The following is an 8,653-nucleotide window of genomic DNA, read 5'->3' as shown; positions in this document are numbered from 1 at the left end:
CCGGTCCCAGTATTTTGGTGGCCCCGAAACAAGATTTAGCTAGCCACCAATTGAGGAGGTTATTTGATGGTTCGCTAGAAAGATCCAAACATCCATCTGACCAATTCCATCCATTTTTGTCCCCTTATCAAGGTTTGTGGGCTCAGCAGCCTTACACCAGGTTCACACTCGACGTGATGAGGGTCAGAACGTAGAGGGGCCGGTGAATCAAGACTTCCCTCTTCTCCACGGTCCAGTACGACGCCGGCATCACTGCCTGCGTTTTCGCTATCGTGCAGAAAATGTACTGAACCACAACCCAGACACCGACGTACGTACCGAACCATGAATTTTGTCACCTTACACCCCAACTATGTATCTCTATGCCATGATGTATTACGCACTAGACGAGACGCTCTAATCAGCAGACTCCACTAGATGGCGCTCCTCAGAAGGTTTTTTTAGGGAGTTTTTGATGCGTGATGGGAATGACCAACCAACAAAGACGAACTCAGATCAGCTAAAAACTGATTGAATGCTTGATGCATGGATCCCATAATATTATTGGTGCTAGCTGAGCATTTCGGAGGGGTATTCCACCAACGCATTTCAGCCGCGCCTTGTTGAGGCTAATTCAAGCCAGGTTAACGTTGTCATGTGTTACGCGCATTCACGGGATATGAAGCCAGCCCAGAATCGTGAATGTCGAATCATCGAGAAAATGGCAGAAAAGACCAGAGCAAAAATTATTGATGGAACTGTACGAGGAGTACAAACCAGTGATAAATAAAAATCGCGAGGCTGCTTGGGCAAGAATTGCCGAGCAATTAAATACGGAAGTACCGTTAAGAGTAACATGTTCTACTATAACACTGACAACAATTTTTCCAACGTGAGGATAGTGTTGAGGTAACGCGCCGGCTTTGCACGCGGCCGGCCACGGTTCAATTCAACTTTGTGAAACTTCTTTCTTTGGCCGGAACTCACTCTCACTCTCTCTCTCTCTCTCTCTCTCTCTCTCTCTCTCTCTCTCTCTCTCTCTCTCTCCCTCTCTCTCTCTCTCTCACTCTCTCTCTCTTCTTAGATAGGCCTAGTAAATGCATCTACATTGACCAACACATTTATCTCAACAATTCAATGAACCTATTAATGAACTCACCTGAAAGGAATTCATGTGGCTGAAAATTGCATGCAGCAATGCCTTTGTCATTGGGATCTATATCATGCTATTAATAACAACATCTTTATGCCTATCATGTTTTTGCAAGTTATATTTGGGTTCTGGGGAAATTGTATGACATATTTATCATAGTTAAGGTAAAATGTTGGTCTAATTTTCTGATCTAAAGACAATTATACAGGCAAAAAAAACAAAAAAACACACACACATGAGATGTCCTCGCCGGGATGTGAACCTGGGATGCCTACGTTCAGGGGTAGGAGCATCGCCACTCACCCAATTGGGGGCTTTAGATAATGATATGGCCAGTCGGTGTTAAACAAAATAAATTATTTATTCATATTTTTTAATTGCAAGCATGTATTCTTAGACGCTTGATGAAAATATAGTCTGTTTGTACTTCATATATGTAATTTTGGTAATTTTTGGTCTTTCACGTGACGAAATCACGAGGACTAGGCTTGGCGGAACCTTCTGCTGGTACAGTTGTTTCCGACAGACGGACTTCTCTGAAACCCCCGCTAAAGTAAGCCTGATGGTTAGCCTGCCCCGGGGCAGCTTGGTCGGATAAATTCCCATGGTTACTTAGCGGAGAGTGCCTCAAGTCACGTTGATGGAACGCAACTCTCCCTAAAGGTAGCGAGGCTTATCGAAATTAGCCCGGCTTTGCGCTTAGCGAGTTTGATGGAATACCCCTCAGGTTGACTTCACGTTTCATGTTGTGGAGAAATATTTTATGACTAGAGCCTTTTTAGAAATCTTATAAATGTATCACGTTCACTACTCTATTTTTTTCAACAAAAATAAAAAACAAATATAAACATTCATTTTGAGGATCCCTTAAAATTGTTTTGTAACACAAAACGTATCGTATCGTACCTAAATCAAAACGAGACCAAACTTTTCTTGGTGGCCAGAAATGGCAAATAATCACAACATTTTAAATCTTTGTAATTGTGTACACGGATAAAAAATGGGTCATTTTTTTTCATGTTGCTCAGCACGACTTTCAAACTGACATATTTCAGTTGGAATTGTTTGTGACTGCGCCACTTCTTCTCCATCCCAATGGACCATTCATGTCCCCGTACATTAAACCAATAAATTGCCTTGAGATTGTTGCCTTTGGTTGTGTTAATTTTAAATAAGTGGACGTATAACTATAGTTTGTTTTAAATGTACGCTTGGAAAGTTTTACATCGTGGTCTGCTTTTCATTTTCAGGGCGAAACGCTCCTTCGAGTGATGGTGGAACCAGGATCCCTCTTTCTCTGAAACCCAGAGGAAGCCAAAACCAGATGGGAAGACGTCGATTCAGACTGAGGAATGAGCGGGCGAGGAGAGTGAATGATGAGAGGAGGACGAGCAGACGTCTGAGGACCACCGTGTCTGCCCACCATGTCGTCTTCCTCATCTGTCTGTCTCCCTCCCTCCTGCTTTATTACAATTTCTCCCTCGTGTTTTTCCTCTATCTTTTTCTGCTGTTATTTCTCACCCCTCCCTCTCTTCCTCTCTGTATGTTTCTTTCGGTCACTCCTTCCTACGCTCCTCTGTTTCCACAGCTGTCTCCTCGCAGCTTTGCACTTGTTCTCTCGATTACTTTCTCGGCCTCTCATTGAATTCACACAGACTTTGTTGTCAATTCATTTGAATTTTTTTTTTTTTTTTTTTTTTTTTTTTGCGTGGTCAATTTCCTGTGGTCATAATCCTCATTGATTTGGCAACACTTGTGGTTACTGGTGCATTTTAATAATCCAGGTCTGGGGTCTGCAAACGGGCCTTTTGTACCATTCTCCTGCATTAGTCACCGCTCTGCTCCATCGCCACATTTCTAAGCTGATAGACGAAGCTAAGGGAGGCTGCCAGACCAGAGGAATAAGCCCTGCCCACCAACACCACCGCCAATTAAAGCCCACCACCCTCCACACCACAAAAAAAGTGTGTTGCACGAGGGCTTACAACACTCCCATGGGTGTGCTTTTTGTGTGCGCCCATTTGCAGCAAAGTCTGGAGTCATTATGGTTGGCGCACGCAGACAAAAGGGGCAATTAAAGGCATTATAAACACAGCCGCAGAAAGAGGGGAAAAATGAAATGAAAACAATGCGCTGCCTACTTTAGCTGCAGCCTCAATGTGTGAAACACAGCACACTTCTTCCTGAAAACACTTGGATGGAAAAACTGATTTAAAAGTGGAGTAACGCCGGGTTTAGTTTCTCTCTCTCTCTCCCTCTCTCTCTCTCTCTCTCTCTCCCCCCCCCTCTCTCTCTCTCTTTCTCTCTCTCTCTCTATCTCTCTCTCTCTCTAATGGTCAACAAACACCAGCATGGATTGTACCAATAGAAACACAAGCACTATTGTTTTCTGTGTAATGCCAAGGTTTCACAGGATATCAGCTGGTTTTAGCTCAGATCAGGAACACATTTCATCATTTTCCCCCCGAATTTGCGCCTATTAATGTCTTTGCATTATAATTAGCTTCACGTTTGGTGTGAAGACAACATGAGACATAATTAAACAGACAACTGTGACTTCATCAAACTGCAATATTATCTTACAAGTTTTGTTCCCCAAGAACGAAACTGCATTTTAATGTGCATTACGTTTTGCTTTTGATGTATTCACAAACAAGTTTCGAATGAAAGTCCACTTGGCATGGTGGACGGGGCAAACAAACACAGGACTTTCACCCAGGAGACCACTGTTTGTATTTCGTAAATCATATAATATAATAAAAGCAGTTTTCATTGGCTAAAACTGCTGTTTTTGTTTTTTTACCAAGATGGACTGAATTTTAGTTAACTGAATCTTGACTGAAAAGAATATGATAAAAAAAACTAACAAATAACAAAGCATTTGAAGGTCCTTTTTCATGTGATCATTATGCACGTCAATATATTTTTTAGAGGCAACAATTTTAACAAGTTAAAAAAATTATTTGTAAATGCAATCCTTTTCTTTCATGTAAATATCAGAACACAAAACGAATTTAGGGCCATTCTAATGTCTGCAAGTCCTCGTTGGTTTTTCTAACACTCTAAATGACCCGATGTGTGGTATGATTAGAGTAATTGTTGAATGAAAGGATAGCTTAATAAACATTATCTCTGTTGTGGACAGCTGTGTTTGGTCTGAATGTTTTCTGAGACCATCCTTCAAACGATGAGAAAAACAAGGCTTAGCTTTTAATTAAAGTTTGATTAAAGAGATGAGCGGCCAAATGTCTCTGTAAGGAACACTGTAGGGAAAAATACAATTTCCTGCGTATTAAGTCGTTTTATATAATTAAAAGAGAAAATAGCCACTTTTATTGGAATTTAAATCAAAACAAAGAATGACAGTAAAATATCTGAAGGACTTGAAGCTACAATGAAAATAAAACAAGATGACTGTTTGCTGACGAGGTAAAATAACACCCGAACGATGAAGCGCTTCACTTACACTGGTTCCCATTCGTCCTGAGTGACTGGCTGAAACATGAGCACTGCCCTCCAATTATTTGTGAGAGAAAGCCTGCAGGTCAGAGGTCACGGCTATTTATTCCCGAATCAAAAGGAAGCCCCATGTTTTTTCAGATGCGTCCAGGAAGTCTGCTCCACATTCCCACACTAACCCGTCGTGTTTAGACTGTAGGTGAAAGTCACCACGAACTCTCCCATTCACATTTCACTGCCACAAACATCAGAACGAAGAAGATATTTAGTAAACCTCAACACCACACTGGACGAGTTCTCCCCGCGATGTTGCAGATTCACTTTTTACCCCAATATCCATGTCAGGATGGTCATTAGTGGGAAACCTCTTATACTTTTGGACTCTCATCAAAGTAAAAAATCAACATTTTTTGCTTTTAACCCATTGAAGATCTTTATTTTTTTTATGAAGAAGATCTTCTGGGTCAAATAAGTACATAAATACAACATAGACAAGCAGACTTAATTTAGGGGCCAAAAAAAAACAAAAAAAACAGGTTCTAGCAGCCAACCAGTCACGTTTTTCTGATGATTTTCCACAAGCATATCCTCTTCTATGTTCCACTGTATAAAGCCGACAGAGTAACGAGATGTCTTGTATTGCTTTAAAAAAAAAAAAAAAAAAATAGGAACGAGAAATATTTAACTTTGTCTGTTGTCTTTGTTTTTTCTACTTTTTGATTTGATGGACGGATCATTTTGATATCAATTTGACTCCACCTCTCATTTATATATTTAATATGTAAGTATAAAAATATTAGATAGCATATTATACGTTCAGCACACACATCACCGTGGAGACTGAGCTGCTGTTTCTATGTACGGAGGGTCCCACTTTCACGTGGTACATTCCAAAGTACACCCAGGACTTAACCTCTTTGACCTCCCGACTGTCGGAGGGTGAGTCGAGGCTGGGAGTCATCTCAGGTCACGTGCACTGCAGTTTACCTGACTGGAGCAAAATAACTTGTCACCCACAGGTGGGGAGGACACATGGAAACAGGCAGTGAGAAACTGCACTCTCCTTTTTTCAATTAAGAGTTAAACTGTGGATTTTTCAACAAAACACACATTCTTCAAAGAAATGCAATGGTAAAAACACATGAAAACAACATAATAGACATACAGACATACATACAACGGAAAGAGTTTTAGTTTCAGTTTCAGTTTGTCAGTTTTTTACATTATTGGACCTTCTTTCTAATTTGTTTTACAAATGAGGCCATATTTCCTGTTAGGACAGTCTGATTAAAACAATTGCTCATTTTAGTCCTCAAATTTTCTCTGACTTTGTGCTTAAAATCTCGTTTGAAACTAATATGTGATACGACCGGGGAAAACATAATCCACAACCAAATAAATTCCCTTTGAAATGTAACTCACAACGCAGTTAAGTTGTGTGTGAGAGTGAGCTGAAAGAGTGACCTGCAACCACAGTGGAGCCTGTTCAGCTGCAAGAATGTCACTTATTTCATTGTGCTGAGTGTTTTTATGTGAATATACTGTATATTTAAAAAATGTGCTGTGATGGTGTGTATAAACACATGTCAGACACATTCCACCAGGAGGGTTAAATCTGCAGAAAGGTTCCCGGCAGAGGGCGTGGTTCGGCCACGGCAGCGTTTTCCAAAAGTCATCAGGCCTGGGAGTTTGTTTCCAGCCTCGACCCCGGCAGCTCGGGTTACCGAGGCACTCTGAGAATCTGAGGCGTGGGGTGAAACCCCTCAGATATACTGCACCCTTTGTGTCGTTGCCTCGAGCCCTCGAGCAGGTGTAACAGCTGAGAGGAGAGCAGGAGGAGGGCAACTGCTGCCTCGCCACCGTCGTGGATCCTTTCAGATGCTCGTACAAGAAATTCTCTTTGGGAACAACTAAGCTACAAAGTCAAATATGGCTTCAATAGAAATCAGCCTTATATGGCACATGACACAGTCTATATAAAACCTTAGAACTGAGGCTGAGATTTAAAGGGTCAGTCCTGTCAAATGAGACAAAAAACATCGCACTGTTTCACATCTAGTCCTCTTTAAAGGAACCAAGCTATGTCCTCTTATTTTAAAAGATTAATTCAAGATTACATTTGAACACATCATGATGACATTTTTTATTTTTTACTGAGTCCGAACGCATCATCATTTTACTCAATGTCACCTCCGCTAACATCGCTGGCAGCCGCTGAAAAGTTCAACACTGATCTGGTGACTAGAAAACATTCAAGCTGTAAATGCATATTTGTATCTGCTGATTTTTAAAAACACGTAAAAGCTCCATAATTCATAATTCACCAGTTACGATATGACCTTGTAGCGATTTTAAACTTTTTGTGACAAGTTGAGTGTTGAGACATATTGTGATATATTGTGATTGATTTCCTTCGCTGCAAATCATTCAGTTTGTCCACATCTGTTTTAACTAATAAGGTGAAGTTTTCTCACAGGCTAAAATGTCTTCAGTCAATCAGACAGACAGACTGACCAAATTCCGGACTTTGTTTCACCCATGACCACACCAGAAAAAACGCAGCATCATTTGTGGACTTAAGAAGCAATTGTTACCAAAAGGCTTATCTTGTATTTGCAATATAAATAGTTTACAAAATAAAAGATTGATACTTGTGTGTATCAATGCGATATTGTCAAATAAATTATACTATGCTGATTTTCCCACCCTTAGTAGAAATGGAGCAGTATTTTTTTCCCACATTTACATTAATGATTATGAATGAAAGGAAATTGCCTTATTAGGTCCATTGGATCAAATATATGTTTTCCAAATGCCAAGAGAGCCGAAGCAGAGCATAAATAACCCTTTTTTGGGGGGGGGGGGGGGGGGGGGGGGGGATCGGAATAATGATGAGTTAATGGTGCTGAAATCTCACAGCAGTATTTCCCTCCTGACCTGGCATCTCGTCGAATGTCTCAATGCTGCGTCCCACCACCACAACAAACAGAAAGCCACGGCAGCTGTTTGAATATTCCTTTATAAGATTCCATCTGTCGACTTGGACCGGTCCTCGACACCTGGTATAGAGTCCCGGTCCAAGTTTTGTTCGCTAAAATATCTTTTTTATTTATCTAACTGAGCATCATGTGATTGTATTTGTTATTCACAAGAAGAGCAGCTTGCCATAACATCTACACAGGAAGTGTCAATACATAAAAAAAAACAAAAAAAAACACAAACTGTCTCCAAACAGCATCTGGAATCACCAACTCCACATATTTTCCTCGTCATCCAGTCGACCGGCCTCAAAGCAAATCTGAACAATGAAGTTGAACTTCTTGTTGCGGTTTGGACCAACCAAATCGAACGGTGTACAAGAGCTGACAACTCAAACTTTATTTATAAAGCACGTTTGAAAACCAACGGTCTTAGAAACTGCAAATATGTTTCTATGTTAAGCTGTAACTATAGAAGTGATAGTTATTCAGGGGATATGAATGCTATATTCTCTATCTTCTTAGGGGTGGAAACGAGTGTATGGTTGTGGGTTTATTAATAATAGAGCTGAGGTAAAAAGAGACACTGCTGACAGGACACCTAGAAAGGCACGCAAAGTCACATATATTTCTTTGTGTTATGCGTTTTTACATCATAAAGATTTAATAATTTTTCCGAGGCACTAACAAAGCTATTTTTATGCCTGACATGGCACAATGTAAAGCTTGAGCCACACAGCCGCGGACAACATCCAGGAAGTGACAAGGCTACTTCGGTGTCTGAGCACCATGTGACTCGTTATCACCATGGCATCCGAATCCATAACGGGCAACGCGGCCTCCCGTAACTACAACTCAAAGCTGGCATGCTACATGAAGAATCATTCGGTATGAAATGCTTAAAGGTTGAGTAGGTCATTTGGAAGAACCACAGAGATTTTGACTCAACCTTTAACGAACAAATTGAACACACTACAAAACAACATAGTTAGGTTGTGGCAACGGAACAAATGGATTAGGTTTAGTAAAAAGCTACGCGACCAAACTTGGTTCTAATGGTACACTAACATTAGTCTCCTGGTGA

The sequence above is a fragment of the Eutrigla gurnardus genome (assembly GCF_963514095.1).
Source record: "Eutrigla gurnardus genome assembly, chromosome: 13".
Classification (NCBI taxonomy): domain Eukaryota; kingdom Metazoa; phylum Chordata; class Actinopteri; order Perciformes; family Triglidae; genus Eutrigla; species Eutrigla gurnardus.
Note: the sequence above shows the minus strand (reverse complement) of the source record.